The sequence below is a fragment of the Rhyacophila brunnea genome, unplaced genomic scaffold (assembly GCF_057557595.1).
Source record: "Rhyacophila brunnea isolate RB1 unplaced genomic scaffold, BYU_Rbru_1.0 scaffold_10, whole genome shotgun sequence".
Taxonomy (NCBI): Eukaryota; Metazoa; Arthropoda; class Insecta; order Trichoptera; family Rhyacophilidae; genus Rhyacophila; species Rhyacophila brunnea.
The window spans coordinates 28,195,297-28,221,848 of NW_028232752.1; the positions used below are offsets into that span (position 1 = coordinate 28,195,297).

Genomic DNA, 26,552 nt, shown 5'->3' on the forward strand with positions numbered 1-26,552 from the left:
TAAACTACGTAGGTAGGTACCTACCGTTTTATTTATTATTAGACGGGCAGATTTTGAAATGAATATTTGCAGAGTCATTATGATTTTCAATACTTATAGACAGTTTACAGACAATATTACTTAATTATTGAATAGGTAAGTCACACAGCAGTCGATTTTTATTTTTATCCATTTCTGAATACTGCACCAACCACACAATAAATAAAAAACAGTACAAAAGCCTGGAAATAATAAAGAAGGGTGTATTTTTAGTGCTGTACCACAGTTTATGCAAAAAATGTAGATGTACCTATATCACAGAGGCGATTATTTAAAATCTACAGTAATAAAAATATTTGCTAATTTAAATATTTACTTACATTTAAATAACAACTTCATTATTTTATATTCCACAAAAATGATAAAATTTGACAACAACTTCTCTCTGTAGGTATGTATTACAAATTGATTTTTGGCTTGCTTAATAACTAAATGGACCTGTATTGGTATTAATACGTATGCAACTATCACACCAACGTCTTCCAACACAATCCATCAAAGGTTTCAACTAATTTGATATATTTCACGCAAACAACACATACACACTATTGAGGCTCTAAGTATTTAAGCCTTATGAAACCTCCGGTCCATACAGCAATGTATTTTTTTTTTTGTAAAACTATACAGGAGGACCTCGACTTTCGCACATAATTGGTTCCTGAAAAGGTGTGCGAATGTTGAATGTTCGAAAGTACAGGGTAGTAAAAAAAATTAAACTGTGTGTATTTTGAAATATATATTTATCAAGTAAATATAAGATGTTTAAGAGACATGTTTAAGTGGGGTTTGCGGGTGTTTCCCTTAAAAAGTTATCAAGAGTTAACTGTTTGCCACTCTTCTTTTTCTTATTTTAAATAAAATATTTTAAATGGTAAATCTACAATATTGCTTAACTGCTGGCACGAAATGTAAAGTGAACCAATCTTTTATTATTAACGCAGTAAACCCAGGCTTTTTTATTTGATTACTGGAAGCAATTCTTTATCCTTCCCTTTCAATGCTCTGGGATTTTCTGGTTGGTAAATTAACATTGGCATCAATTTTAAATCACCAGCCAAGTTTCCACCAAGAAGCAATGTCAATCGGTTTTTAGAAGGTTTATGCCCAGGGGCAAGTGATTCTTCCTTAGATAAGAATGTACGACTAGGCATTTTTTCCAAAATAAACCTGTGTCATCTACATTAAATATTTGGCTAGAGGAATATTCTCCATCTTCAATAATTTTGGATAATGAGGAAATAAATTCTTTTGCAGCATATTTATCCGCAGCAACCGATTCTCCAGTGAATTTAATATAAACCAACCGTTACTTAAAAATCGTATTAGAATCTTCTTTTTCTAGCCTTCCAATCTTTGTACAAACTAAGAGCCTTCGCTTGAATAATTGAAATATTCAGAGGGACATCTTTTTGATGTTGGTCGTCGATCCATGATGACAAAATATTTTTCCATTTCATCCATAACTATGCCGTGTCTTTTGGAAACAACCTTTAAAGATAATATATTTCCACAATTTTGAACGTATTCCTTAATTTTATTTTTCAAAATTGAACATATCGTATCAGGCCTGTTTGTATCATACGAACGTCCGATTGAAGCAAAAGATTCACCGCAATTAGAACGTCATGTGAAGTTTATAAGTCCTTGGATTTCTTTTTGTTCGTATCAACACTGCAGTTTTTCCGTTTCTCACTCATGTTTATAAATTTTTAGGGTGAAATATTTCAAATGAAGAAAATTAGCAAAACGCACAACATGACACGCCCGCACGCGCTCCTGCGCAAGACTATATCAGCTATCCTAGCTAGCTCACAAGCAAAGTGACGGGTTCGAGCACGATGCAAGTGACGCAAGAAATGCACTTGCTTGTGAGCGAGCGAGAAGGGGATATCTTAACCCCACGGCCAGCGCGACGTTTTAAAAAACGATTTTTTTTGAAATGTGCGAAATAGCGAATTGTGCGAAAGTCGAACGTTCATAAGTCGAGGTCCGCCTGTACATCCATTCGGCGCACCGTGACGATGCCAAAACTGTTTCGGGGTCTAAACGCCCTACTGCCATGATGGCACAATTTTCTAGCCCGAGTTCGAAGTTGTTTTGTTTTCATGTAATATCCATTATAAATAGGTTAAGTATAATATGTTTTGTTCACTAAATTACTGCAGATGAAAACAATTCAATTTCAAGTACTGTAAGCATGGTTGTCCTAGGACTTTTTCAGTTATTTACCATAGTCTACATATCTTCAACAGGCACCCTTCGTCACTGTTAAATATTATAAATTGTATAATATTACTTACATGGACGTGTATTTGCGATAGAGGTACAACTTCAGACGGCCATGCCTCAAGTGAACTTGATCACTTTGACATACATTTTGTCATGCAGTCGTTGGAAAGCAGTGGTAACTTGTTTTTGCATAAGTCTTCGAAAACATTTTCTTATTCATATTTCAAATAATATTACAAGATAAAAAGAACTTTTTATATACTTAGGGTAAATGCACTGGTATCCGGACAGTTAACTATTTTCTCACCTTATTTTCGATTATCTTTTCCATTTTTAGAAGAAAACAAAAACGATTTATAAATGTTTACATATATATTCTTTTGGTTTATAAATATTTTAAAAATCTATATTTAGGTAAATTACTATCATATTTCTCATGTTAAGAAAAATGGTTGGTTTTTTTAGTCTCCGGACACACAATCTTAGTTTCCGGACGTACTATTTTTAGTGGTCGGACAGATTATTTCGTATAGAAAATAAGACAAGTATTGGTGTTTTTTTTCACGTTTAAACAATTTTAGTTAATACAGTGATGCAATAAAAGCAGAAATAGTTCACAATGAGCACTCAAGCAACTGCTAACTTGAAAAAAAACATATTTTTATTTATTCAATGTGTTTCTTTCATATAGTTCTGTCGAAGTAATTTTGAGTGCAAATTGAGCAAAGCAAAATAAAATAAAAAACTGAACTTCATAAATCAAATGGTAAAACTAATAAACATCTCAAGTCAGTTGACCAAATTTTGACATTAATTTTTATTACATCCAAAAAATCTCAAACTGTGTAACTTTTGTTTGTGTTCTATAATATGCAAAGCACGCTTGGTCAACTCGTCATGCCGGGCCCTTCATGAGCCCGGGCCCCCAGGCTCGATCCCTGTCAGCCCCCCCCGCTCTTGTGGTAACCGTGATGTAGATAGGTATATAATAATCGCAATTTCTGCCTTAATTTTCTGTCTCTTAGCAACGCATGATCTGCCTACTCTTAACATTGTTAAATAAATAATTGTTTAGCGTTTTTGTTCTGTGAAATCTAAATCGATAAAATTAAAAAAATTAAATCATAAACTTGTAAAGATTTTGGTATATTATCATAACTGGCTTGGACTGTTCGAGGCCCCCTTTTAAATTTTCTAACAAATCCGTTGCGTCATTTGGGTCAAAGAAAATATCAGCTTCTATATCGCCAATGAAATTTTCTTTTATTGTATTAACTGTCAATTATTCTTGGTGGAAATGCATTGTATTATTAATTTAACGCATAATTTGAAAAGTTGAAAATGTCTCTCTGAGGCGGATGAAACCGGTCCAGATTTATTTATTAAAAGTGGGAAAAGTACCTACTATAAAACTTTGCGTTTTATTAACTTAAATTAATAATATACAGTTATGATTACAGTTTGATATAATCTAGTTTGTGTAAGTATGTCATGTCGGTATGTAGATTGTAGGTATCTTCATAGATAAGATACCTAGTATTTGAAATACCTACAAAAATATTAACCTAACAATGGGCTTGTACACGGAAAGTTAATTCGATTGTAGCAAATTTAATACCTACCTAAAGTAAAATTAAATTATTGATTTTTCTGTGCTGACCTTTTACCCCGCCCAAAAAAACGTACGGATTTAACACTAGATAGATACTTACCTGCCCACCCTCGTACGTATATTATATCGTAAATGACATTTTGGTTTGATGTCACTCATATCACATGCATACGTCATAGTCCTGCGGTACTATACCAGCGTATTCTAGTCCAGTAAACACATAAGAGACGCTAAGAAAACTTTCTTTAGAACACTGATTCCCAAGCTTTTCCGCGTCACGGTACACTATTCAAATTACATACTTTGTGTGTTCTGGAAAAAAAGTCACATGAAATTCTTTATAGGACAGATTCTTCAGGCATTGCGGCCACGACGAAATCACTTTGTAATGGTGTTAGTGTTATTTGCAAGTAACAAACAGACACCTAAATGAGTCGCCTACACTGCCGGAAGAATCTGACACTATTCTGATAGGTAATAATGATGCTTGTCCAAATCAATATCGTCATCGAAACAATGTCGAAAAAAATATCTATACTTTTTTTGACGGCCTTAGGAAAAAGATTTGCGATCAGGTTGAAAAGGACGAATAAAAGCTAATCAAGAGTGTCACAGGTTTTCCAATGGCACAGGCTTTGATAATCTAAATCTAATCATTCTAATAGAATAATAGATCGAAATGAGTAGGTACGCGACGTGACAGGTGTTGCCAAACTGATAAATGGGAATGGGCTGTACTAAAAGCTTGGCTAATGGATAAATGCATTCGTAAAACAAGCTGCATCGGCGGAATAGAATATTGGAATAAGCTTAGGGCGGTCATTATTCATTGGTGGTTAGAGAGTAATGTATAATGCATGATCATAATACTATGAATTTTCTATGTTGTGAGGTTTACTTTCTAAATTATGCACTGTTGAATCGATTAGCATTTTTATTTTGTTTTGTTTTGTTTTTATCGTCATACTTCATGCTTGTTCAATGTTGCCAGTCGTATTATAATAATTATTATATAGTATAATTGTAATATAAAATTTGTTTCTACACATAATTCAAAATATAAGCCAAATTGCCCAAAATACTATCATTTTTAAACAAAAATGACCCTGTAAAACTTATAGGACATCGTTTTAAAATTCATAACACACTGAGTTGAAGATGTAGGTATTGAACATACAGAAATTGGAACAACCCCAGAAGCAATCATACCAGAAAAAATACTGATTAATTCATTCGGTGAACTCGACCAATAAACCACGAACACAAAATATATTATCGGTAAATACAATAATATGTATTTCCTGACAGTTATGTATGCACTTCTGTTATTTCAAACACCGTTAAGGCAATACTTCAGTTGAGGCATGGTCTAAAAAGATCGTGGCTAGGCGATGCGCGGATTGTGCAATTGACGCGTGCCGAACGAAATATTATATAAGAAGTACGCTCTTAATATTGGCGACAATTTTCAATCAACGTAGGTACAATGATGTCTCAAATTTTTAGGAATAACCAACATACGTGCACTTGCCAATATATTATATAGATATTATTAAAATACCTTATTGGATTAATTTTTTAGACAATTGTATAATCAGGAATAATATACATAATTTAGCAGTATGACGTTTGAAACAAGAGTCTCTGCTATATTGGCTACATGCGCAATATATATTTTGCATACTGGACAGAGACGTATATAATAGACACAAACATATTATGTTCACACGGATAAGGATTAGGGGAGAGTTCCCTAATCAACAGCTGATGTTACACAAAAACATCATAAACCAACGGTTTTATGATGTGAACAATTACAATTCATATTATTACACCCTCCACAACATTGTGGGAATATAGCTAGTTCTTAAAATATACAATAATAATCAAGTCTATAATCAGTACTTGTCTTAATCTATGGAAGTGGGTTCAAGTCTATTCGGTACTTACATTTTTTTTCTAGATATTTCCTAGATATTACCCTAATGTGTTTGTTTCTAGGGTTGTTCTAGAATCCAAATCAAAAATTTTGTAACTACAATCAACGTAAAAAAAATATGGCAACACTACAATGTATATACATGTTTTGCTGAAATAGTACCACCTACTCCTCCCATATTTACCGAAGCGGGAAGGTTTCGCGTGATGTGTATCTGCTATCCGGTGTTAATTAAACGCACCTATTTTCTCCGCATTTATGCATTCGTTAAAATACTAATTTGATGGATAAGTATCATAAGATAATTTGTTATTAAAATGAATACTTAAACATCTACCTACCGATTTAATCGATTTTAATGAAAAATATTTTATCAACATTTAAAACCGGTGGGATAGCAAACTTAACGAACTCACTCAAGACCGACAATATTCAGGATATGAAACTGAATTATTAATTACGATGGTAGTGCTGGTTTTTAATTATTTAATTATATCAAATTATTATCTACCATATTAGTGCATTCGAAGTGTGATCAATAACTACCACTACCATAGAAGTTTACTGTTTCGTGTCACGGTTTGGCTATAATAATATAGTGGACTACCTAGTTTGAATTCTTCGTGCTTCGGCACCTTCAGCACCGCCCGGCAGAATTGTCGTTAAAATGTTATTTCATACTAACTTCACCCATGGAATACAATATCAAAGCATTTTTATCACACTTTTGTATGGTTTTAGTGTTAGGTGTGTTATATTGGAATAGACCTGCTGAAATAAACTAAATCGCTCAAAGTAAGACGATCCGATATAATACGTTCACCGATTTCGTATAGCAAAGACTTTCATGAAGACACCACGAGAGTTTTCCACGAATCTGTTTATTATAATATTATATTTTTATTCTCAGGTGAAGACGTACAATACAAATCTATTTTCAACAGCGTCGAAAGAGAACGTATTATATCGGATCGTCTTACTTTGAGCGATTTAGTTTATTTCAGCAGGTCTATAGACGGTGACCGGACAAAACAGAACAAGACAAAACAGAACAGTGACAAAATAGAACAATGACAAAACAGAACAGTGACAAACCAGAACAGCCAGGGGAAAAATGAAATATTAATTTTTGTGGAATATATTTATTAATTACATTTTAAACGAAATAGGTATATATACTTATATATAAATATTAATATTAAAAAAAAACAAATTTTAAGTGAAATCATCAAGGTATAATAATATAAACTTTCATTTTTTTACAATACTGTTATTTTGAAAATAATGCATAATCCATATTCAACGGAAACCCTGATAAGGATTAAATTATCCATCCCTTTTTAATCCTGACATCCTAATGTTGCTAATAGATAGATTAAAATACATATTCAAATAGCTAAAATTCCGTTTTTTATATCTGCAGAATTATTAAACCGATCATTTCGTTGTACCCAGTCACCCAATCATTTTGAACATAATATATTGATTAAGATGAAATATCCTAAGCTTGCCGGCGACACCGAGTTAAGTTTATTTGAGGCTTTCTAGCGATTAGTAATGCAGAAATTAGGTATATAATTTGATTTATTATGGCGTATTGAAAATCTGTGCTATTAAAAATCTATCAACATAATAGAGATAGGACAATTTCAATATTAAATATATATTTTTCCTGAAAGGTCATAGTTATATATTTTATCGTTGTTCTGTTTTGTCACTGCTCTGTTTTGTCATGTTCTGTTTTGTCATGTTCTGTCTTGTCGTGTTCTGTTTTGTCGTGTTCTGCTTTGGCACTGTTCTGTTTTGTCATGGAACTACGAAATCGACCTTTGTTAAATCAATTTACTTATTTGAATGTTGCAGTCAGTGATTTTGTATGGCAACTCTAGCACGATTGCTGGGCTAGCTGTATGTATCATACCCAGGTTTCGCAATATTATTATAATTAGTTGCGTTACCTTCACACGTCGGATCACTTCTGCAGGAAGGCGGTATTTCACGTATAGTGGGTATTGTATATTGTATCATGCGTCACGTTCGTTCTCAAAAGAACGGCAAAACTTTTACTTACAATACATTCTTATATTTTATTACATACGCGCTATGGATCGGTGACTGCTACGCCACTGGTTTCTTTCTTATTCCTTTGTAAAAAATGTGTTTGTCACAATGCTGACGCCAAAAAAAATAATAATCATATTATTGATATTCCCGTGTTCAGTGTTACAGCTTCTTATTACCCGCCCGTTTATTTAAATGTCATTCAAATTGAACTTTGAATCACTGCATCCTTGAATTGAAGTGATCAAGCCGTCAAATAAAAAATATGTTTGTCTAATAAATGTCTATCTTCAATTTCAACGTCTTCGTATACATAAAACATGAATTTAGTTTTAGATTTAGACAGACCGCCTCTGGCAGATGCTACCAATATTGTCTTCATTCCGGGGCCATTTTGTTGTGATGTTTTTTCGAGCGGACGCGGCGGCGATGTTCTTCGACGCAGATGACGCAATCGATTCGTCAAAATATTATAAACGGGGTGTCGATTCCAATTATCCCTAAATCTCAAAACTATGAGTATTTTTCACAAATGGAGTACTTACCTATACCTACAATTAATATTACACAAAGCATAAGAAAATATCTAAAAATAACATTAAAATGGCCAATGACATAACCACTCAAAAACATTGGCGGCTCTATGCTCGATGATTTGGTAGGTCAGTTTTATATTATTTTAATTTGCCTTTTCGTTGTACACTTAAAAGACGTATAGCAAATTGGCTTTTTATACATTATAAAAGAAGTGATATAAATTGTTAGATAGTTAGATTAAAAAGATAGATACCTACTTAACCTTAAAAAAAAATGTCTATTTTCACATCAAACAATCAAAAATATTTAATAAAAACTCCGTAGCTTTTTCATTAAACTATCACTATCAGAAAAAGTGTTGTGTACTGTTATGAAATGGCGGGATCATGTATATATAAACACTTTTTATATTTCCACTGATTTTATTAGAAGGTAACTTTTACGATTAATATAGCAGATTACATTTTAAAGGGTAACTTTTATACAATGGTTTAACTGTTTAATACAATGAATGCAGTCGATGCGTTTTAGTCAAAGGTTGTATTTAAACTAAACTAAAAAGCTATTTTTGGTTGAGTACTATAATATTACAAAACAAACAATGACATTGCATAATATGAAACTTTCAGACAACAATAGGAAGTTTGAAATAATAAAAATATAAAAAATAATACGGTTGAAACCATGTTTGGTAGGTAATATAATACATGCTCGATGAAATCGCGAGGCAATAATAATTAATAACAGAACAACGTTTTATACCTGTTTCCTTTAACACACTGAAAAATGTATTGTTATCTCTTTCTGGGACAATGACGAAAATCTTGCCTATGCATCGTAAAAACAAATTAAAAAAAAGACTGGCGAAATGTGTGTTTTCTCCATTTCACATATGGAAAATGAGAGAGAAAGAGAAATAGGTAGAAATATTTTATTCCGGCATATTTCCAAATGCCCAAATTATAGCGACCGAGCGGATTCATTTTGTTTGAATTTTATACACACAGTTCGTTCGTCCGTGTGCGTCTCGCCTTGACGTGTTAGCCGATAATTATTATAATACATTGTACCTACATCTTAGATTATAACCTACATAGATTGTAAGATGTTTATTTTTGGAGGGTCATTGACCAATTGACCTAATGGACCAGCCGCTATTGCTCAAAAATATATCACTAATATTATTATGTGCCATCACGTTACGTCAATAAATTATATTTTTATTCAAATAATCACGGAAGTGTTTTATGATTTTTATTTTATTTCTCACAATGGGGGCTCTCAAAATCAGTCAGTGCGTCAGGCTTCCACGTCCCTAAACCCGCCACTGAGCCTTATCCAGTTTCTATTGAAGATTAGAAGAACCATTAAATTAAAATTCCACAAATTACACGTATATGTATACCAGTGGTGCACCTACTCCATGTTTTTTTTATTGCGTTAAAAATATACGATATAGGTACTTGTACGTCTTATGTATTACATTACATCTATTAATTACGATGACTACTTAGTAAAATTTTGCTGGTATTTACTATATAATAGTAGGCGTACACAAACTATTGGGGGTAGATCAGCGTTTGCGAATTTTTGTACACAAGATAAAATCTGAGCCAAGAGCTCGTCCGATGCACAACTATTTTCTTAAATAAATTAAGAAACTTGAATTAAGTAAATATGAATCATATAAAATTGCTTGATACTAGTTATCGTGCGGTTTAACAAATTGACTGCACCGTTTATTAAATCATTCTTATTGAACATTAGATATGCAGGAAATTTTGGAATGTAGCGTTATTTTTTTAAATTATTAATTTTGGAAATTCTGATATCTATCACAGGACGGGTGAGTGGTATTTAAGCAATGTTATGCTATACCAACTCAAATAGAATATCATTGTTTAGATATTCTAATAATAATAAATAGCTTTTTTTTTTTAATTCGTACAAATTACCGCTTCGGCGAAGTGCTGGTCAACAGAATTGTATTAATTTTATCTTTCTGCTATTTATGAATCGGTCTGATGATTTGGACCAAGTGTGCTTCGTACTAAATAACAATACAGGAAGTATAGATTTATCAAAATAAATCTTCTTAATAATAATATAATACTGTTGTCTATCTCTGTGCATATTAAAATCTCATCACGTAAAGTTGCGTGTACAGTCAAGTTAACGATTGTTATGACATGATATTGTGTGCAGCTTCAAGTGTTATTATTATTGAAATTCTTAAGGTTAAGTATATCGATTTTATATAAGTAACTACCTACATACCTCTCTTTGAGGTATAGATACGATAATTCTATATCCATACAGATCCGAATTATAATATTATGGTTTGAATCAAAGGTATTTTTATTTCACAATCGCTGTGTCCATAATGTCAATGTATGTTACCAAACCTAGAGTCATCGACCACGAGGCTTGGTTTTAAGTTCCCTTTATAAATGCTAGGAATGTCTTGAAGAAAGGGGAGACGAAAATAACAATGATGCGGGCATATTATCGTTATCGTCCGGTCAGATTCTGAAAGCCAGATGTTTCAATAACCAGACTAGTTTAAATATTATTTTATTATCCAATGCGGCATAGCTAGGGATGCTATAGTATCAATAAATTGTGTCGGTATCACACCAATAGAAAATATCGATATAAATATCGTAGGGATCCACGAAACATAACGTTTCAAATTATTCACAATAGAATGACCAAGGATGATCCATGGCACGTTCATAATTAGGTACTTACTGTGCGTAGAGACTTGAACGTGAAAACTATCCATGACCAGGTCTTGAAGCTTAAAAAAATCTACAACTTCATGACAATCGATCAACGATTTTAATAATTGCTACGATCTTGAGACCACGAGGAACATAGTCATAAAGCGTACTTAGTCTAGTTTCCCTTGACCATACAGCTTTTATAGCACTACAATCTGTGGCGGGTTTTCGCCTCCTTCAAAAACTTCCTCCATCCTGGACGATCCAGCGCCGACATTCTCCGATTGCTTTGACCGAGCATTTCCTGTGGCGCACTGCAGAGTCCAGCCATATCAATTACTACCGTCCAGGTCTTCTCTTGCCCTTGGCGGTTGCGTAAATAGCCCACCTTACTGGTATATCCTCCGGCATTCTATGCACGTGGCCGATCCAGCGCAGTCTTTGCATTTTCATATGCCACGAGGTCTTTTCGCCTGAAGGTAGCACTGACGTTTGCAACGTTGGCCGCTAATTCATATGGCTACAGCTGCACAGCAGTTTAATTTGTTTACTCAAAGTGAATGGATGCAATTATTACTCCATTTAATAAGTGCACAATGGTTAGAAGTAGTCGAAGGTGATCCTGGGATCCATCATGACTGAAAATGAAATAGCAAATGAAGTTATGATTTTGGAAAATGAGGATGGAAGTGAAAATAGCGAGGAAGAAGAAACAACACGCCCAAAAACAAAGTTATCAGTGATAAGATCGCATCTCGATCTCCTTATAACATGTATTGACTATTCGTCAGATAACAAAATTTTCGCATTTTCGTAATTTTAGAGGGTTGATTATAAAAAAAAGCAGACTTGTGCCAACGTGTGCCAACAAAATTTGATTCTTTTTTTCAAAGCAGGATTACCGAAAGCATATGCGTAGACACGGGACAGTAATGTCACTTCACAACGGGTGTGTCTAGATATACTTATCATCCGAATACGAATAAACAGGATTTTGTTTGTGTTTTTATATAACGAACTTTTGGCTTTAACGGACACCCCCTCATCCGCATTAGTCCATTATATCGAGGTTCTACTTTACTTATTGCTAGAACAACCCTGTTCAATTAAATCGCTTCAGATATAATTGATACACTATGTATTCAATTTGCGCGAGGGTAAGTCTATGACCTTGGGTGGACGTTGTTTTGTTGTGGACTTCCGTGTATTTTTTACTCTTACCCTGTCTTTTGTTTAATTATTATGTACATTTAATTTTTTTTTGTTTCTGTGTCTTGTTGTGAACGCCTTTGATCTTGTAATTTGTTTTGTTCACTATAATATGTAAAATAAATAAATATTAATGTCAGTAGTATAGTATCATGTCAATACCAAAGTATTGATATTTCGGTATTTTTGACATCCCTAGACACAAAACGTGTTAACGTTTTTATATACACATAGTAAGTAACAAACATGCTATAAAACTGTTGTATTAGTGCAGACAAAAATAGCCGATTTATTTTTTTGTAGATACAGCAAGAAGCTTATGTATCGAATGTGGAGCAATTTTATGAATGCATTACAATTTTATAACAGGGTTGTAAGCACTAGTAAATAAAAATGTACAACCATGTATTGTGAAATTTTAAAAACTAAAAGTAAAAAGACTAGTTAATGTCGTCCATAATATATGGAACTTTTCTAATATGAAAAGCGTTTCCCAGATTTTACATAGCAGGTTTGTAGACCTATAAATACGATGCCACAATTTTCTTATAAAAAAATAAGAATAGTATATTTGAAAAGGGGTTCATCAAAAACATTTACTTAATGTATTATTTTAAAGTCATTTAAACGTGTTGTGTTCATGTACAGAGGGGAGCTTAAGCCGTTAAAATTATATATAATACACACTGGCGAAAAATCATTTTTAAATGCGATGTTTGTTCATATACAACTATAACGTAAAAAGTAAAGTTACAATAATTAGTAATACTGATGGGGCATCCTCATAACCAATATGTATATATAATATAGGTACCTATATTGGTACATTACCAAATCACGCTTAGTAAGCTTAACCTTGTCCAGATGGCGGGTGTCCCACCGCGCTTTACGTTCTAGTACCATAAATGTGCTGTCCCCATATAGCGCGTTTCATTTGTCAGTGAACCAGCTAGGTGACGTAATTTATTTTGACATGGCTATAAAACTGTCATTTAGAGCTAGAAACGGTCGGAATTCTTTTTGGAATGGCCATAAAAACGCCGCGTTGTCGAGATTCCAGCGGTCGCTTGCGCTTGTCGCGCGGCAGACTTCACGCCGCGAGTTCATGTGGACAGCTCAATGAGGTTACCCGTACCCAGAATGCGCCTAAGGGAGTAGGCATAACTAAGCGTACCGTACCTCCCGGTTTGACGATTCGAAGTCCTGGCCAGTTTCTCATATTGTGTTCCAGTTTATAATGTTATAGATACAATAGGTACCTATTTTCTGATCTACACACAAGATATCAATAATTTTGAGCCGTAAAACGCCGTCTATATATATATATTATATTGTATTAAAAAAAACTGTATTATAATTATTTATTGCCTTTTATAGGTGCAGTTACATCGTATCATAACATAAATTCGGTGCATTTTTGTTATTGTTTGTCAGTCATCACACGACAGTGCGAAAATGAGGTTGTCAAAATTTTTCGTTCCTTTTTTCTTTGATATATTATTATATTTTGTGTTTTATATACTTATTCGGTATTTTTATTATAAAATTATTATGGTAAGCCTAGGCATAGTTCTAAATTAATGGCCAATCTCCAACTATTAATTTGCCAAATTGCCAGTGCTATATAATTTTATACCTAAGCAATACAATTGTAAATATTATAAATTATGCATATTTTTTTTTAAATAATTTAACTGTGTCGCCAAACTGATTAGCGATAAAAAAATATGCAGACAACTTTTTAGATTCGTATATAAGTATTATACTTATGTATATTGAATTACTTTTAGCTATTTGACCAATCGTGTTTCGCAATTAGACGAATCAATGTTGATTCAAGAAATTCGTTTTTTTTATTTGAACAATATATTTTATTTTTATTTGCGTGGCCCATTCCGATATTTATTTTTCTCCTTATCAAATAGTTGGGTATTTAATATACATACGAAAATAGCAAATCTAGATAGGTACTTGGTAGTGATGTCATAATATTATCAAAAATAAAAGTGTCGATATTTTTGGTGTGGATACCGATATTGTATCTAGCTAGATAAAGGTATTCTAAGCGGGTTAATAAAATGGACAAAGGGTAGACTTTTACTTAGGAAACTTACTTCACAACAACAAATGTAAATAAAAACAGATTTTATAAAAATATCTCTTAGCCATTACAGTGACGTCTCTAGGCAAAATGCCACCCATAGACCGACACAAAATACGGATTAAAAACCACATAATATTTTTTTTGTAGGCCAATAAGATTACTTAAGTAATAGTTGAGATTGCTCAATATCATCAATATTGATAAATGTCAACTATTGTAAAATATTATAAATCGTTTGGTAGTTACATAATATGTTAAGGATTGTGTAATATATTGTGCTAATGAAAATTTCATTTAAATTTTTAGAATATTGATTCGTTTGTGACGTTTATTGCGCAATGTCACTGCCGTTCAGTGCAATATTGAAATGTGAAATCACACCATCAAGAATCAAACCAGCATCCCGTAGCTCCGCCGTATGCACTATATAGATAGTATTTAGCGGCTTTCCAGGACGCCGTAATCAGGTCGGCTTGAAAAACAGGCAAGCCAGGTTGAGGTTCTCTTCTGGCATCCGCAGCACGTGGCCGAGCCAGGTCCAACGTCACCTCTTCACTCTCAGTGTGATGAGAGGCTGCTTGGTGCGTTCTCTTATCTCCTCGTTGCTCCTAAAGTCATACAGATGTCCGTCGTCCACTTTTCATACCATCTGTTGCCCGGCGTCCAGTCGCGGCGCCGAATCATCTCATTCTCTCGAGAAGAGCATTTCTACAATCATTATTGTCAGATTAAATTCAATACCATGTCTGTTTATGTTACAATATCATGCATTCGATCATAATACGAGGGTGGGTCAATAAGTCCTTAGAAAAGCCGACAAGTGGCGCGACTAGTACTGTAAGCGGTTTGTTTTCATGCAGCGGCACTACCGATTCAGTATGCTGCGAAGTTTCAATCAGATTGGTCGGGTTGTTGTGTGTTTTTCGTACATTTAAAAAAAAAATTGCTTGTGGAAAATGGAAAAATGGAAAATGGAGAAAATTGAGTTTAGAGCTGTTATTAAACATTTTAATATAAAAGGGTTAACAGCAAAGGAAATAAAAAATGAGTTGGATTTAGTTCACGGCATATCTGCTCCTTCACTTGCAACTATTTATAACTGGTTTAATGAATTTAAACGTGGTCGTACATCAACAAAGGATGAACCACGCTCAGGACGTCCTGTAGAGGTGACTACACCAGAAATGATCAATAAAATCCACGATATGGTGTTAAGTGACCGAAGATTAAAGTTGAGTGAGATAATTGAGGTTACAGGGATCTCAAAAGGTAGCGTCATTTCTATTTTACATGACAAATTGGGCATGAAAAATATTTCTGCAAGATGGGTGCCGCGTTTGCTCACAGTCGACAATAAACGCAATAGGGTGGTGGCTTCTAAAGCCCTGTTGTCGCTCATGCAACGCAATCCGGATGAATTTTTTCATCGCTTTGTGACTGTAGATGAAACATGGATACACCACTATACTCCCGAGACGAAAGAACAGTCAAAGCAGTGGATTGCGAAGACAAACCATGTCCAAAGAAGGCGAAAACCGTAAAATCAGCTGGTAAGGTTATGGCTACTGTATTTTGGGATGCACGTGAAATTATTTTCGTTGACTATTTGGAAAAAGGAAAAACAATAACAGGGGATTATTATGCATCTTTATTGGACCAGCTAAAAAACGAAATTGAAGAAAAATGGCCTCATTTAAACAGGAAAAAAATCCTCTTTCATCAGGACAATGCCCGTGTTCACACATGTTTACGATCAATGGCTAAAATTGAAGAATTGAAGTTCGAATTGGTCGACCACCCACCGTATTCGCCAGATTTAGCCCCCAGTGACTTTTTCCTTTTCCCAAACTTAAAAAAATGGCTAAGTGGACAACGTTTTTTTTCAAATGAAGAAGTCATCGATCGGACAAATGCTTATTTTGAGGACCTTCCGAAAACTTATTTTTCTGACGGTTTAAAAAAAATTGAGAAACGTCTAACCAAGTGTATTGAGCTCCAAGGAGATTATGTTGAGAAATAAAAAAAAAATACAAAAATAAAAACTGTTTTAATGCTTTTTTCTAAGGAATTATTGACCCACCCTCGTATAACGTAGTATTTATTGATTAACCTGGCAGTCTCACGTACGTATGAATAAACATTAGGTACCTACTTTCCTATCTATAGAAAATCATTTGCATCTGGGTCTAATTTTACTGTTAAAAATAAAATGTTTTCATGAAAAAATTTTTTTTTTAATTTTATTTAAAACACAATAATATTAAGTAGGTACCTTCTTAGGTAGGTGTGTCGAAAAAACAATTAAAAAATGTTAATTCTCAAGCAGAAAATCGCACATATATTTAGCATGCAATCGCGATCGTAAATACGTCACTATTTATTTTACTATGCGGGAAACAAGTTCATAATTACTATAATACGGTAATGTATAAAAAATCAAGAACCCACTTCGATTAATCTCCAACATAGACAGAATTTCTTACTACCATTTCTTCACAAGCAGTGAACGTTTAGTTCACGTACTCGTTCTCAAAGTTAACACGGCCAAGAGAGGGGCTGTTAAAACTTAAAAGATAGCACTTTTTGACAGTTCAGACGGTTATCTTATTTACATAATTAATCGCCAGAATATGTAAAGTGATAAATGTGATACATTTTTGGATGTTAAGTGATATGTTAGAATAGGCCTGCAGGCATTGAATTCTGAGGTAGACACGTCCTGAGTACAACAGTCCTTTAGGGTTCCATATTGCTTAAGAATTGCGATTATGAATCGTAAGAAAAACAAGGAAAATAAGACCAGGGATTATGTGCAATTTTATTATTTACCTTGACTCAATACCAACATTCATTGAAGTTTGTTATAAATTTTCAAAATACAGTTATATTGGCTGACGCAAAGATAGCCGTGAATAATTATTACCCAAGGCAAACGCGAAAATTTACGTACGGAGGTCAAAAGAGCGACCATTTTTTATGTTTTATACAGTGATACCCAACCTTTCTTGTTTGACGGAACCCTTCAAGCATTTTGTAAAATCTCAAGGAACCCTTTGCTGACTGACACTTTATTGACGAAAGATGAATTATTGATGAGAGGTAAAAGGACGTGTAAAGTAGCAAGCAGTGACATACCGAGGCAAAATTCTGCCCTTAGGCACAGGTACTGAAAACCTCATTTCTCCTTTTTATAACAATTCATAAAGCGTACTAGCTCATAGGCAAAGTTTATATAGACGAGTTATCTCAACCTAAATACCAAACACTATTGGCAGGCCAATAATCACACAATGAATAGTATAGCAATAATCCAATAATATGTTGTAACTTGTAACTGTGTGGCGTTGTCGTGCAAATGAACAGTGCGTAATAGGCGACGACGTTAATTTATTACTGACAACTTATTCCAGAATTGTTTTCCGAACTACACCAATAATCTACGATGAGATAATATCTGATCAAGTGTGAAAATGTCGTATTGTTTAAAACTAGCTCTCCTGGCTTTTGCGAATGTCGCGAAACTCCTGACACGACACACGAAACTCCGGTTGAGAATCACCGTTTTATGACCAAAGTTGATTGAAACGAGATGGAAGTAGGTAGGTACATATTAATAATATTATGACCTGTTTTCGCATTAATCTAATAGTAACGTCATTTTTAAGACCTGATATATTACATTATTTATAGTTTATAGGTGTGGCAGTTATATTATTTTATCGTGCTCAGTTGCCTCTGCAAAATTTATTATTATGATTTCACTTGGGATCTACTCAGTCGGTGTTGCATTCTTTTCTCTGACACAATAATTATATTAGATTTATTTTACTAAAAGTGTATAAAATATAACAGGGCTCTAGCCTAGGGGCCCGGGCTCAAGGGGGGCCCGGCATGACGGGTCAATCAGATAAATGAGATAAACACACATCTTAAATTTGCCTTAATAGTAAAAAAAAAGTCGCCTGTGGCGCTATTTTACTTCGGAGTTATTACCATTTTAAAATATATGATTGTTGTGACGTGTTGAGTGATACTCAACAACTCCATAATTCGATGTGTTAAAAAATCGCCAAAAATACCGCCGCCCCAGATCCTGGCCTGGGGGCCCGCTTCAAGATGTGGGGGCCATGATTGGCAGTATTCCCCCAAAAAATATAGCGAAATATTTTTATGATTTGTCTAGAGCAGTATTTTTAAACCTTTTTGAGTTTGATCCGACCATTGAGTATCTACATCAATGGATCCCACACACTTTGGAATTAGGTACCTACTTACCTAATTAGAAGTTCGCGACGCTGGTCTATTAGTGAAGAGAACTTATTGTGGTCTGAACGGTTAATTGTAAATTTTGTCTTCGGAATCAGATTCAATAATAATAATATTCTTTCCAATCAAAAATCTTGTCTTCAAAAGCACATTCGAGAGTTTTTTAGCGCCTTCCGAGCAACCAATCAAACACTTTGCTTTTAGAATCGTATTTCACAGTTTTTGACAAATTTCAAGAATATATTATTTGGCGTATGTACTATAATATGTACCTATATTTTATTTAATATTACGAGTAATAAAAGTTTTATTCAAATTCTATAATTTATTATGCCTTTGTCAACCTGCACCGCGATTTCCTAACTATCGTCTGGTGCCACACGAGACGATAGTTAGGAAATCGGGCCCCTGGTCGAAATCAGTCGAACCAATACGACAAACAAATGGTCGAGGATGATTTTGGGAAATCATCGCGGAAACGAAACCAACTACAAATATTATTAGATAATTTTGTTGTCTCTAAAATAGCAACACCTATTTTCGAATGTCAGTTTGACGTGCTTGATACCGGCTCCACGGAAGCATATTAGTTTATATTCCACTTGATTTGAGTATTATACTATTCTATTTTGGTAATTTTTTTGCGACCCGGGTCTCGTCTTTCGGCATCTTCAGGCACTATGCGCACTCACACATGGCAAATACAAATAATATATGAATAAATTTTATTGTCGTGCATATCAATTAATTTACTATACAATGTATTGTAACTTGTAAATCAGGCTTGTAAAAGGTTTTTAGAAATTAGTTGTTCAATTCATCCATTTGTTTTGGAATTTGACGTCGACTTTACAGTTATATTATATAGCTGGCTTACCTACTTAATGCCTAGGCCCCAGTCTAAGACCAAGGTAAGTATGTCGGTTTGGTAAACAAACTGGAAATTGTATACGGACTGTAGGAAAGTTATATCAAGAGTATAATACATTTACGTATATACATTTTTGAACATTTTATGTATATTGGCATTTCATTCCAGCAAAAGAAATGGCGTATTTCAAAAAAATACTACCTTATTCTTAGGTCGATAATTATTATAAAAAAATCAATATTCGTAGGATGTTTTATCACATTTGAATGTTCAAAGACATAGCTTATAATCAGTATCTTTATAATTATCTTCAAATGTGTTAATCGTGCCCATTTTTTGAATAACAAAATGCCTAATTCTTGTCAAATTTGGGGTCACAGAGATTAAAAATATATTTTTTTATCGTAAATATTTCACTATGTAATGTTAACAACAATTTTACTAATGGTTTTATAAATGCGTTTAAAAATTAATAAACCTAAAAAATCTCAACACTATTGCACATGGATGTACTGAAATATGATTAAAAGCGGAATGCAGAATCCAATATTTCGATCTTAAGGATAAGTTGCCGAAAAGGATGATTTAACTATAGACTATAAAGTTAATGAATCCTTAACCATAGACTACTTTTGTTATGAACACGCCCCCTTCTGTATTACCATTTATCACTGACAGCTGCTGTCAAAATAAATTCGCGTGTCTATAAAACAGTCCATACACTCAAATTCATTTAACAATTTATCTCAATATGGATATTGATAGTGTTAATTGCGTTAAGATGCCAGACAGAATGACACTTGACGCTAGTGTTACCATGTTAAAAAAAAATATCTGTGAAATCACGTATAATGACTGATAACGGAAACATAAGAGTATTATAATTAAATATTAATTATGTATTTATAATTATTGCATTTATAAAGTGCAGTTGTCATATTTTTGTCATCGTTTAACAATTGCAAAATAATTTACCTAAACTATAGGAAAGAGAATTTTTAAATATGGTATTATTTTCAATAGAAAAAACGAACGAAGCTTTAAGACGAGGTGAACCATAGACAACATGATCTTAACTAAGGATAATGTTTCTGCATTTCGCTCTAGGATTCTAAACATTAGATCGAGAGGTTTAAAAGAATACTATTTTATGTAATAAAAATACTTTATGCAGTCATCAAATGTTTAAAATAAATATAAAGGATAATAAGGCTTCAAAATTATATAAATAAATTAATAGTCTGGAATGTCCAGGCTTATGCTCTGAAAATACCATAAAATCTCCATTTTGACCTACGTGGCGCATATGGGCCGTTAATGTCTTTTTTCTGTTAGTCCAAGAATAAGTTAATTATCATAATACAATAAGAACCCAAATTTAGCAATCAAAATGTAGATCAAAAATGTAGTCCAAATTTTTACGGATGGAAGCAAAATTCCCGATTCACCTTCCGTAGGTACCTATAGCAGTGTTCTTCCCCCAATCCAACACGTCGGTTAGCAAAAGTGTCCACAGATTCACTTCCATCTATACAGCAGAGTGCTTATCCTTATGCGAAGCCACTAAAATTGCACTTAATTACAATAATAAAAATATCAATATTTTCACTGACTCCTTAAGTCTGATTCACTCGCTCGAAAATCCAAATTTCAGCATCAAAACTAATGACTACATTCTTAATATTAGAACCAACATTTCCAAATTTAGCAATAGTAACGAACACGGTACAATTATACAGATATACTGGATTCCAGCACATAAAGGAATTAATGGCAAAAAAATTGCTGATCAATTGGCAAAAAAACAATGAGCGAAAATAACGGTAAATATTTAGAAAATCTTGGGAAAGAAAAGGGAACATACTACTATCAAAATTATTATAGTAGATCTCCTAAAACTTGGTTTAGTAAATATTATAAAATAAAGCGAGATGTAATAGTGACAATAGCTAGAAGCAGGACAGGGCATTACAGTCTCAACGAATCATTGTACAAAATTAAAGTGGTAGAGAGCCGTCAGTGTGGGCATCCCACTCAAGATCTTAACCACATTGGCTGGCAATGTGATGCCTATGACCAGGAGAGAGAGGTGTTAATGAATAAATTGGGAAAATGCAGGTTATTCCTTCCTATCACGATTAATTCGTTTCTGGCAAAACCAAATATTTCAGTTATAAAAATTGTACTTACATGAATTTCTCAAAAAATGTAACGTAAATGTCTAGTATGTAGTGTAACAAAAATGTAATTCTGTATTATTAATAATGTAACTACTTATATATGTAGTTAAAAAAGTGTATGTATACTTTTCTAAACCATTGTAAAGCAGAATAGCCTTCCATTCAGAGAAGAGCTCAATTGCTTCCAAATAAAGAAGAAAAAAAAAACAATAAGAACCAATTTTACTCTCATGAAAAAGTGCATGCCGTATTTATTATAATAAGCAATCATTTAATCGTCAGTGACCGCGATAGTTACATAGTGAAACGACATTTTGGTAACATTTGTTTTTGTTATGAGATAATTATTTTTACAATGTCAGCTGCCATTTTTATCTTGCGATTAATTTTTATTACCTATTTGAGGAGCTAAAATAACAACATGAATCATTTAATTTTTCCAATTTTAGTATACCACAATATGTTCATAAAGACTTCTGAAAGAAAACCAAAAACTCACCTGCGGGATATTAGTATGCTCGGCGAAGGTAACTGGAAGTACCGGACCTGGATCGTTCAGGATCTAAAAAGGTTGTTGAAGATAACCGGACCCAGCAAATGTTATAGTGGCAGAAATGATGATGATGATGATAATGAATGGTTTCAGCTAGATGTGTGGAATCTGTGGTTTGTAGATGTAGGCCATTGTGGGCGGCCTTTTAAATGAATCCAGATTTTGATTTTTTTTTTAAGTTTGTACCTGCATAAGTTTTGCATTTTGGTGGATTTTACATTTTCAAGTAAATAAAGAAATTCGTTCTTGTTGAAAATGGTATTATGTATTAGGTTACGCGGCTTTGGGAAAAGTATAGAGTCCCCATGTTTTTGGTGTGACCAACTCCGATATCCCCCGCACACACACGCCTTGGCGCTTGAATACTAGTCGCTACGTTGCGAACAGTGGACACATGAAATCATTTTAAAATTTAACAAACATTTTTATGGTCAAATCACAAATGTGAAGAGATAAGTCATAATAACACTAATAACTGATATTTATATAGGTATAAGGCAGCTGCAATAATTTATGTCAAATCTATCGCACTATTGATTTATTCTTAATTTATTCTCGTTGTATTATATTATACCTATGTATTTTGACAGCATATTATTTTTAATTAAAAAGGAACCAATTATTACGAAAATGTGTTTTTATTAATCATACACAACAATAAATGAATGTAATCTATTTGACTTCTGACCGTCAAACGCTTCGCCAGTGAAATATTTTGTCAGGATATTATTTTTAATGAGAAACTTATGCATACTTTAATTTAAGTATATTAATTTTGTGTGAACATCATAAATAAAATTCTCTCTGTCATCTGCATTACACACACAGATTTACTTTCATATCTTGAGAATGGCCAAAGGCCGAAACATTGAAAAAGTAAAAAGACGATTTATACTCATAACAAGCAATAATTATGCAATTACCGAAGAATTAAAAAAAATAAACACTAACAGTCCCTACCTTAGACAATAGATACAGATAGACGCTTCACATTGCCTTGGTACGTGAAGCTGCTTGCCGTGTGTTTGGTTGTGTGAGTGAGTGGACATATACGAATACAAACGTTCGAGACCATAGGCGTGCGGGAGAAACGGAATATTAATAATATTCATTGATGTTCATTGGTGGATATCTTCAATATAATAAATACAGAAACTTCAAAATGTATTATTATTTAATTATCATAATAATATGGTACTTACATTAAAATTAACTAAGTAGGTACATGAGTATAATCAATATTAAACTGACAAATTATCATATTAATTTACAAGTATCAATAATTCAAAGGTATGAAATCACATCATCTAAAAATATATACCTACAGAGTATATAAATAGACATGCACAATAGCGAATCGAATACAAAATATGGATCAAAGAAAATCACTTTGAAAAATTCAGATTATTAAAACACAAGTTGAAGGACGTGCAAAAAAAACCTATACAAATTATAATATTTGGATTATATAGAACAGGTCTGGGCAAGCGGCCCGCCAAGTTTTTCTGCGGGACCCGCGAGTTTTATTCGTATTTTTGAAAAAAAATACTTTTTTCTACATTTAACGCTTTGTTAAAAATAAAATTTTATAAATACATAAATTGCACCGTCGAGAAGATATCTGCAAATTTTACAACACTCTTAATTCGGACAAATTAGAACAACTTAAATAAAGATTCTGATCGAAAAATGTTGGTCATTTCTAGATCAACTTATATAATTATGTGAACAAACAATTTCAATTAGGATGATTATCAATACAAACTCTTTACAATCAAACATCACTGATAAACATTTACAAGCAGTTTTAAGAATCTTAAAAATTAACATCTGAAATTAAAATGATGCTGAAGAATATAAAACAGTTCTTATTCATTCTTCTCATTAAATTGTTGGCTATAATACTTTGGACGCGGAAGACGCACACGGCGCGTAATGACCAGGCGGCCGATCGATGTAATTAACGTGCATTTTAAAGGGGGCAATTAAAATCTCATTATCTCTTCAGCAGCGAATGCGTTAAAGAATTATTTATTTTTTTATGTTGAAATTCTTTTTTCATGATAACGAATAACGTCCCCACGTTTATCCAATTCTGCCTTTTTGGTTCATATTTTGGGAATCTGTAATCCATTAGGGAGCAACATTACAATAACATTCATAAACCAATTACATTTAGGAAATCACGAAGCAAAAATGTTAACAAACAGGGCACTAAATCGATTATTCCTCGGGAGTTTTTCAACATGTACACTAAATTCCATTTCTTTAGCAAAACAATAAAATGATTGCCTACTATAGGTAATCTTTACTAATATTTTTTTTCAGTTTTTTGTTACTTCAATTTTAACCACATACCCACTTTTTGCGGACGCCTATGAATAATCATTTCGCTAGTGCTCGCCCAAAGTGCTCGCACTAGACGTTCAGCATTAAAATATAATTTTCTATTTTTTTACATTATATAGTATTGTTAAGCGGTGAAAATGCAACCATTCGATAAAGATATGCATAATTAAAGTTATTTCGAAAAAAACACTAGGTCACTTTATATTAAAATATATAATAATATACAAATAAATTATCACGAACATGTATCAACTTACCTATGAAACGTAATACCATCTTCTTGCTTATCAGTACGGCTACCACATTTTAAGACAACACACAGAACCATCTTTTCTACTTAATTAACTAAAAATATTTACCACTGACTTTATTTTTACCACAAAAAAATGCAATTGTAGCAACACGAGCTCGCGGTTATGGATGCTTTCTGAAGCGTTTCACCACTATTTGCCAGCGACATTGTTGGAAACTAACCAACACATGTGTAGACCTTTTATCTTACTCTAGCGCGTGTCTCAGAGATCGTAAGGGTGCCGAATACTTTCTCACTCGCACTCATGCATCGTTTTTGTTCAGGCCTTGTCCCTACCATTATGCCTTACTTATCCAGTAGATACCTACTAACACCCTCTTTTTATGGCGACACCCTCTGATCCGTCTCCCGTCTGTGCGAGATCGTAAAAACCAATTAGTCACAGATTTTGGTTATTATGGTATTATGGTCCATTCACCCTCATTGGAATTGAATAGTGTTTGTTTTTCTGTTCCGGCCTCCCCGTCAAACTAAAAGAATACGCGTTCTTCAGCAAACACTTTTCCCCACACACGCGCTGTGGAATAGAATAAAATTGTAGTACTTACATAAGTAGTCTCTGTAATTTATATTGTGCCTCAAAAAATCAATTAACCTTCAACAGTGTTACTCCTGAAGCAACCCACCCCTACTACAACAAACATTCCACCCCTCTCTCCTCCCCGTATTCGTCCAGAGCCAAAGGGCAGCCATATAAACCATAATCCACAGATTATTATTAAAAACCCGGATTCGATACTTTGACCCAATGATTGTATGCGTAAAATACGCCGCCCACGCCACTCATTCATACTACTCGCCTATCTTTTTTGTCAGTTGTTTTATCGATCTGCAATTTTCGCCAATCGATTCTTCGTGTCAGTTTCCAAATACTAATAAAAATGCCTTAACCTGAAAACCCACACGAGGCAGTAAGTAACATCGTTCACTTCACTGCCAATAAATGGTGAAATTATCTTTAGTTATCTCGGAAAGTAGATGGATGGCATATTTTTTTATATTTCTGTCTGAAACTATACGATGAGTCGGTATATTAATTGCACAATTTTCATTATTTAAAAAAATGTTATTAATTGAATTTATACTAATACATTAATAGATTCAGATTCACATATCAATTTATTTGTACATGTTTTATGTGTTTGAATAGTTTCAATTTAATTATTAGTAAACAGTTGCCAGCTAGGTTTTCAATGCCATATTATTCTAGTGTGTACTTATATCGACTACTTTTAACTTAATCTAAAAATAACATAACCTAAAACTATCCAGTGGCAATTGGATAATTTAATTTGTTGTTAAATACATTTTAATTCATGAGAATTTAGTATCATACCTAATAATATGTCATTCATTTATTATTTGTATCTTTGCATCCAAGCAAAACACACTAATTCTAAACGGCTTAGGAGCAGTCGTTTCGTATTATTAAAAATTATCACATCGCCGTGTTTGTTATACAAATCAAGGTGTCCACCCACCTAAAAATACAATAATTAGAGTCTTTTCGTTGGAATTATTATTCACGTACACGTATATATCGTAAACGTAGTTGTGTGAGTGTTTA

General features: G+C 33.3%; 1 protein-coding gene across 2 annotated transcripts in view; it reads left to right on the forward strand.

Annotated features, from left to right (window-relative positions):
- The window catches only part of LOC147079052 (V-type proton ATPase 116 kDa subunit a1-like), an 81,778-nt gene that overhangs the window by 1,126 nt on the left and 54,100 nt on the right, over positions 1-26,552 (forward strand). The window lies entirely within an intron of this gene.